Source organism: Pseudorca crassidens, chromosome 20 (assembly GCF_039906515.1).
Source record: "Pseudorca crassidens isolate mPseCra1 chromosome 20, mPseCra1.hap1, whole genome shotgun sequence".
Lineage (NCBI taxonomy): Eukaryota > Metazoa > Chordata > Mammalia > Artiodactyla > Delphinidae > Pseudorca > Pseudorca crassidens.
In genome coordinates, this window is record NC_090315.1 from 6,481,970 (window position 1) to 6,490,860 (window position 8,891).

The 8,891-nt window shown below is 41.1% G+C and overlaps 1 pseudogene; it reads left to right on the forward strand.

Moving 5' to 3' along the window:
- LOC137214765 (zinc finger protein 665-like) overlaps window positions 1-7,588 on the forward strand; it is a 349,647-nt pseudogene extending 342,059 nt beyond the window's left edge.
- The last annotated feature ends 1,303 nt before the right edge of the window (window positions 7,589-8,891 follow it).

Genomic DNA, 8,891 nt, shown 5'->3' on the forward strand with positions numbered 1-8,891 from the left:
TGGTACAGTTACATTCCCACAGTTTAGAAAGCACAAGCTGTGTTCCCACACGTCCATTACTCCTTGTCCTCCATTCTTGGCCTTCCCAGTTCTGACCTTTCCTCACATGGTCCCTTGATGTGGATGGAATACACTGTTATTTGCTAGCATATTTGGTTTTTTTCTTCTGAACTCCCTAATTCCCAGAGCCTTTTTTCACCCATCCCACTGTCTTCCCACACTTTTCACATTGTAAAAAATCATGTGTATTCCTACAGTGAATTAATTTCACTAGGCAGGACCTTAATTTATATGTGCAGAGGTGGTGCCTCCGAAACCATTTCCAGGAAGGAAGGCTGAGTAATGCTATATACAGCTCACCCTTGAAGTTTTCTTTCTGAACTCTTGGTATTCATATCCTGTATCTCTCACTTACTTTCTGTGTAAATTGGTTTCATGTACATGAACCCTGTGAGTCTGATGCCCTTATTTGAAAAATTGGGCTTTGAATATTTCATGTTTCACAGTAAAGATTTGAAGGTTACTTTTAAAAAATACTAACTTTCATGTTTATTGTGAACTATCCGTTTGCCTACATTATAACTTGGATGTTTTTATTTGTAATTGATCCCAACAACATTGTCTCTGATCCTAGTTAATAAATTTTTAGGGCTTCCCTGGCGGCTCAGTGGTTAAGAATCCACCTGCCAATGCAGGGGGACACGGGTTAGAGCCCTGATCCGGGAAGATCCCACATGCTGCAGAGCAACTAAGTCCATGCGCCACAACTACTGAGCCTGTGCTTTAGAGCTCACGAGCCCAACTACTGAAGCCTGTGCACCTAGAGCCCATGCTCTGCAACGAGAGAAGCCATCGCAATGAGAAACCCGTGCATACACCACAACGAAGAGTAGCCCCTGCTCGTCACAACTAGAGAAAGCCCGCGTGCAGCAACAAAGACACAACGCAGCCAAAAATAAATCAATAAAGTAAATAAATATTAAAAATAAATAAATTTTCAATGCACACTGTATTACATACTTTGGGGCCAATAATTTAAGGTAACTGCCTAGATAGGCCATAGCTCAATGCTATCTGGTTTTCAATACTAAACTGCCATGTGTTTACATTATCCATCAGGTAAGCTTGTTTTGGATTATTTACCATTATAACGCATTGTCGGTTCTTTAGCATTTACTTACGTACAAATATGCAGAAATTTTGTACAATATGATACTTTTTTCTCCTCATTTATAAGACAGCAGTGGGATTCCCTGGCAGTCCAGTGGTTAGGACTCAGCGCTTTCACTGCCATGGGCCCAGGTTTGACCCCTGGTTGGGGAACTAAGACCCTACAAGCCACTTGGTGTGGCCAAAAAAAAAAAAAAAAAGACAGCAGTATGCTTACTGCCAATTACTGTGCTTTGGAGTCATGGTGGGAAAATGCCCTTTTTTTGAGAGCTAATACAAGTTTGTACAGCGTTAGGGTTTTTGTCATAGGGTGTTTTGGAACTAGGCTACCCTAAAATTATTATTTTTTAATTTTTTTTATTTTTCTCAGTTATATATCCTTATTTTGTTATTAACGTGTAGTTGATTTACAATATTATATAAGTTTCGAGTGTACAGCATAGTGATTCACAATTTTTAAACGTTATACCCCACCTAAGATTACTTTGAAATACATGTTATCACTTTCTTTCGTAAGGGATCATATTTCTTTACTGTTCCTTAAATTTTGAACATTTTGTTTGGGAAGCTTTATTACTCTGTTCAGGATAAGTATTATTTTTGGTTTAATATCATGTTATTGACAAGAAATGGCTTTGTTCTGGACTATAATTAATAGGATTCCTATGGTTCTTTATATCTTGTAGATATCTGTCATATATATGTAATGAAGAAATTACAACCTAAAGTGAACAGTGATGGAGGAGAAGTATTCCAAACAGTGATGTTGGAAACATGTGAAAGCCGTGAAATAAGAGATTTTTACTTCAAGGAAATCCAGGAAAATATGCATGTCTTTGAGTATCAGTGGAGAGATGATGAAAGAAATTGCAAAGGAATGCCTATAACCTGTAAAGAAAATCTCACTTATAAAAGACATCAACATTGGAAAAGGGATGCAGGAAACAAGCCTGTTGAAAATAGGCTTGGATCAAGCTTTCGAGATAAACTGCTGATATATCAAACTGAAGGGAAAATTTATGAATGTAATCAATCTGTGAAGTCTACCAACAGTAGAGGCTTATTTTCAATACTTGAAAGAATTACTCCTAGTGTCCAGGCCAACATTTCTAATATATATGGGAATGATCTTATCCATCTTTCAGGACTGGCACAGGAACAGAAAGCATACAAGGGAAAACCTTACAAATGTCGTCAGTTTGGCAAAATGTTTCGTCGGGGCTCATACCTCACTAGACATCAGATAATCCACACAGGAAAGAAATCATACAGATGTGATGTATGTGGCAAAGTCTTTCGTCGAAGTTCACACCTTGCAAGTCATCGGACAATTCATACTGGAGAGAAACCTTACAAATGTAATGAGTGTGGCAAGCTCTTTAGTCAAAAAGCACACCTTGGAAGTCATCAGCGAATTCATAGTGGAGAGAAACCTTACACATGTAATGAGTGTGGCAGAGCCTTTACTCTTCGCTCAAATCTCATCAGACATCAGAAAATTCATACAGGAAAGAAATTATATAGATGTGATATATGTGACAAAGTCTTTAGTCGAAATTCACACTTTGCAAATCATCAGAGACGTCATACTGAAGAGAAACCTTACAAATGCAGTGAGTGTGGCAAGGTCTTTACTCAAAATTCACATCTTACAAGACATCAGAGAATTCATAGTGGAGAGAAACCTTACACATGTAGTGAGTGTGGCAAAACCTTTAATTTTCACTCAAACCTCATTAAACATCAGAAAATTCATATAGGAAAGAAATTATATAAATGTGATGTATGTGGCAAAGTCTTTATTAGAAATTCACACTTTGCACGTCATCAGACAATTCATACTGGAGAGAAACCTTACAAATGCAATGAGTGTGGCAAGGTCTTTAGTCAAAATTCACATCTTACAAGACATCAGAGAATTCATAGTGGAGAGAAACCTTACACATGTAATGAGTGTGGTAAAGCTTTTAGCCAAAGTTCAAGCCTGGTTGACCATCAGAAAAGTCATTCTGGAGAGAAACCATATAAGTGTTTTGAATGTGGCAAGGCCTTTAAGCAATGGTATTACATCAAGATTCACCGAAGAATTCACACTGGAGAGAAACCGTACAAATGTGACGTGTGTGGCAAAGCCTATATCGCTCTTTCAAGCCTAACTAATCATCAGGTAATCCATACTGGAGAGAGACCTTACCAATGTAATGAATGTGGGAAGTCATTTAGGCAACAGTCTGAAATCAGGATTCACCAAAGAATTCACGATGCAGAGAACCCTTTCAAGTGTAATGAATGTGGCAAAGCCTTTACTCAGCGTTCAACTCTCACTACACATCAGATAATCCATAAAAGAGAGAAACCATGTAAGTGTGATGTATGTGGAAAGGTCTTTAGTCAAAAATCACACTTTAAAATCCATCAGAGAATTCATTCTGGGGAGAAGCCATACAAGTGTCATGAGTGTGACAAAGCGTTTATCGTGCGTTCGAGCCTCACTTCCCATCAGGTAATCCATACAGGAGAGACAGAACATAAATGTGACGTTTGTGGCAAGGGCTTCAGTCAAAATTCACACCTCGTGACTCACTGTAGAGTTCACACTGGAGAGAAGCCTTACAAATGTAATGTGTGCAGCAAAGCATTTAGTGTGCGATCAGGCTTAACTTCCCATCAGGTAATCCATACAGGAGAGAAACCACATAAATGTAACGTATGTGGCAGGGGCTTCAGACAGACTTATCACCTAGTGAATCACCAGAGGACTCATACAGGAGAAAAGCCTTTCAAATGTAATGAATGTGGCAAAACATTTAGCGTGCAGTCAACCTTAACTTCCCATCAGGTCATCCATACGGGAGAGAAACCACATAAATGCGCCGTGTGTGGCAAGGGCTTCAGACAAAGTTCACAACTCGTGACTCACCGTAGGATTCATACTGGAGAGAAACCTTACAAATGTAATGAGTGTAACAAAGCATTTAGTATGCGATCAACCTTAACTTCCCATCAGGTAATCCATACAGGAGAGAAACCATTTAAATGTGAAGTATGTGCAAAATTCTTCAGTTACAGGTCTCACCTTGTGTATCATCGGAGAATTCATACTGGAGAGAAAACTTAACAGATGACTTGATTGTGGCAAAGCCTTTATTTTGCGTTCAGGCCTATCTTACCATCAGGTAATCCACACTGGTGAGAGACATTACAAATGTAATCAGTGTTGCAAGGCTTTTAGAAGGTGTTCACTCCTTAGGCTTCATGAGAAAATTCGTACTCAGGAGAAGCTGTATAAATGTATGGCGTGTGTCAAGGCTTTCAGAGAATGGTTGGACCTTAGTCTTCTGTAAAGAATTCATTCTGGAGAGAAACCTTACAAATGATACGAGTGTGTAAAACCTTTACTCGGGTCACATTTCACCAGTCATCAGGTAATCCGTCCTGGACAAAACCTTACACATTTACTGAATGTGGCAAGGCTTTTTAGGTATTGCCTACACTCGGGGTTCACCAAATACTTTGTACTTACAAATGCAAGGAGTGTGGCAAAGTTTTGAGTTATTGCTTACTTTCAGGATACATAAGAATATATGTCTTGGAGACAAACCACACAAATCTAATGTGCATAGCAAGGATTTTACCCAGACATAAAAGGGGGAACATACTGGAGCAATAGTTTACAAATGCAGCGGGAGTGGCAACAGTTTTACCTAGAGTTCAAGTATTATACAACAACTGAGAGTCCATATTGAGGAGAAGCCGTATAGATGTATGGACAGAGGTTTATCCAGGCCTCACACTGCACTAGACTTGAAAATATACATCTTCCAGAAAAACCATACAAAAGTAATGTGCAGGCTAAGGCTTTACTCAAAGACCAAAACTGTGGAACATAAGAGGAGTTATAAGGCTTCCCTGGTGGTACAGTGGTTAAGAACCCAGGGGACATGGGTTCAAGCCCTGGTCTGGGAAGATCCCACATGCCGCAGAGCAGCTAAGCCTGTGCACCATGACTACTCAGCCTGCGCTCTGGAGCCTGTGAAACAACTACTGAGTCTTTGTGCCACAACTGCTGAAGGCCACGTGCCTAGAGCCCATGCTCTGCAATATGAGAAGCCACAACAAGGAGAAGACCGGGAACTGCAACCAAGGGTGAACCCCACTTGCCACAACTAGAGAAAGCCCCTGTGCAGCAATGAAGACCAATGAAGACCCAACCCAGCCAGATAAGTAAATAAATAAAACTTTATTTAAAAAAAAGAATCCGTCTGCCAGTGCAGGAGACATGGGTTTGAGCCCCGGTCCAGGAATATCCCGCATGCCGCGGAGCAACTAAGCCCATGCGCCACGACTACTGAGCCTGCACTCTAAAGCCCGCGAGCCACAACTACTGAGTCCTTGTGCCACAACTGCTGAAGCCCGTGGACCTAGAGGACGTGCTCTGCAACAAGAGAAGCCACTGCAATGAGAAGCCTGTGCACCGCAACAAAGATCCAAAGCAGCCAAAAAGGAAAAAAAAAGTTATATTGAAGAGCAACCTTACAAATGTAATGACTGTTGTACAGTTTTTTTAATCAAGTATTCACATCTTTGGCGTAATGAGTGAATTCATGCAAGACAGAAACTATACAGATATATTAAACATGGAAATACCTTTAAGAAACAGTGTGTTCTTAAGATTCACCAAAGAATTCGTGTTGGGGAGAATCCTTACAAATGTAACGTGTAAATTTTTTGGCCAATTCTTACAACACGCCATACATCCAATAATCCATACTAGGAATAACTAAGTCTTTACTTCTCTGAGATTAACCTGAGATGTTACATACTACAGAATAATTACAAGTCACAAAATATTAAAACTTATGTATATCACTGCAGCAAGGACATGTGGAAATGGCCCTTCTGTTCTAATAAAATGTAGAGTATTTCATTTGAGTATTCTTGAAAAGGCTGCATTGCTACTTTATGAATTTCAAGCTAAGATTTGAAGTCTTTTGATTTTATACCTTTCTTACAGGAATTTCCTGATGGTCTCTGGGATGGAGTCAAGACGAAGGGGCCAAATTCACTAGGTGTGGTTCATTCATATCCACCTTTCCTGGAAAAACAATACTAAAGGACTTCCCTGGTGGTCCAGTGGTAAAGAATCTGCCTTCCGGGCTTCCCTGGTGGTGCAGTGGTTGAGAGTCTGCCTGCTGTTGCAGGGGACACGGGTTCATGCCCCGGTCCAGGAGGATACCACATGCCACGGAGCGGCTGGCCCCGTGAGCCATGGCCGCTGAGCCTGCGCGTCCGGAGCCTGTGCTCTGCAACGAGAGAAGCCACAACAGTGAGAGGCCCGCATACCGCAAAAAAAAGAAAGAATCCGCCTTCCAATGCAGGGGATGTGGGTTAGTCCTTGGTCAGGGAACTAAGATCCCACATGCTGTGGGGAAACTAGCCCACGCGCTGCAACTACTGAGCTTGCGCTTCTCAACTAGAGAGCCTGCGTGCCACAAACTACATATCCCATGTGCCCTGGAGCATGCGTGCCACAACTAGAGAAGAGAAAACCCTCATGCCACAACTAGAGAGAAGCCCACCTGCCACAACAAAGACCCAGTCTGCTGCAATGAAAGATCCCGCATGCCTCAATAAAGATCTCATGTGCCACAACTAAGACCCAACCTAGCCAAAAAGAAAAAAAATACTGAGTTACATAACAATATTGAATGAATTAGAATCAGGGAAGGGCAGAGAATAATGTAAACCTATGATATCAGTTATCATGCTTATGTTCAAGGTGCCCATCCATAGATAGTGGGTTATAGTACAGAATGTTCTTCCAACTGACAATGAACAGATCAAGCATTAAGGACTGGACTTTTCATGGGAGGAGAGTCACAGGTTACTAGGACTCGTTATTTGTTAGAAGTAATGCACTGGAAATGGTGGTTACGTTCTCCACTGAATGGCAATGGTTAATGAAAAATTAGTCTTTTTTTTTCAGTAAATTTATTTTTGGCTGCGTTGGGTCTTCATTACTGCACATGGGCTTTCTCTAGTTGTGGCAAGCAGGGGCTACTCTTTGTTGTGGTGTGCAGGCTTCTCATTGCGGAGCATGGGCTCTGGAGCACAGGCTCAGTAGTTGTGGCACACAGGCTTAGTTGCTGTGCGGCATGTGGGATATTCCAGAACCAGGGCTTGAACCCCTGTCCCCTGCATTGGCAGGTGGATTCTTAACCACTGCGCCACCAGGGAAGTCTGAAAAGTTAGTCTTATTCTTGGAAATTGAATAGAGAGCGGTTAACCAAGAGTGGAATTTAGTCAGAAGAAACCAAATAGTATTTGTAGTTATATGATTCACATTTAATTGCTGCTGCTGTTTTATTCAGAATGTATCATAGGTCTCTTATTTAATAAATCACTTTTTTTTAAACCACGGATTAATCATGTTCTTTCTACCAACACAGTTTTACCCCACCTCAGTAATATATTACAGAAACTGAGAATGCACTATTAGGCTCTCAGGGCTGAAAATGTATCTGTAACAATTTCTTTCAATGAAGGAATCAAGCAGCATACTTGGGGAGATTACATACTCATATAATTTGTACTTGAGTTATTCTCTCCACACTCTATTCCAGAATATTTGGATGGCTATAGTGAAAATACCATAGCAGTGCATTTTAGAGGCTGACTTCCATTAGTGTGCAAAAATGGAACTGAGTAAATTTAAAGATCTAATTGGCTAGGACTTCCCTACTAGTCCAGTGGTTAAGAATCTGCCTTCCAACGCAGAGGACGCGGGTTCAATCCCTGGTCGGGGAACCAAGATCCCAGATGCCGCAGGGCAACTAAGCCTGTGTGCCACAGCTAGAGAGCGCAGGTGTCACAACTACTGAGCCCCCAGGCTGTAGAGCACACGCGCCGCAATGAAGGATCCCACATGCCACAACGAAGATCGTGTGCCGCAACTAAGACGCGACACAAATTTAAAAAAACATCTAATTGGTTTTGTTGAATGATTCATGAATAGGGCAGCATGCCATCTAGGGTGGTGCTCAAGGAGCTGTACAGTTATGAACGCTCTTGTAGGGAGAAAGTGGGTTAAGACAGACTTACTGGCACAAAAAAAATTAAAAAGGATTGTTTGAGGCTAGGTCTCCTATTTTGGGTAGTCGTGCAGCTGAGGTCTTATTCTGTAGATAACCTCACTAGTGTTGATCTGGAAATTGCAGTTACTGGTTTCAGGCCACATTCTAGGGAGGGATGAAACTACAATTAAGACTTGGTTTGCTGTCCTGGGGTGAAGGGACTCTGCCTTGGCCTTGTTATTTCTTTTTCACACCACCTAAAACCTGACATACTTTCACGAATATGCAGTATATGAATATATTTTATGTGGATTTTTGTGTGCGCTAGAATAAAAGCCATGGCATAAACCTTGATTTACATGAAGTGAAAATAGGAATATAGGAAGTAAACCAAAAATATTAGAATATAAAAGATTTTCAGAGGTCATTAAAAGTAGAACATTTTTGTGCTTGGAACGCTTAGTGAAACAGTTTGAAGAGGTCAATGTTCTTCAGTTTCCTATTAAGAATAAACAATATACAGGGGGCTTCCCTGGTGGCGCAGTGGATAAAACTCCGTGCTCCCAATGCAGGGGGCCCGGGTTCAATCTCTGATCAGGGAACTGGATCCCACATGCGTGCCGCAACTAAGTTCACATGTCACAACTT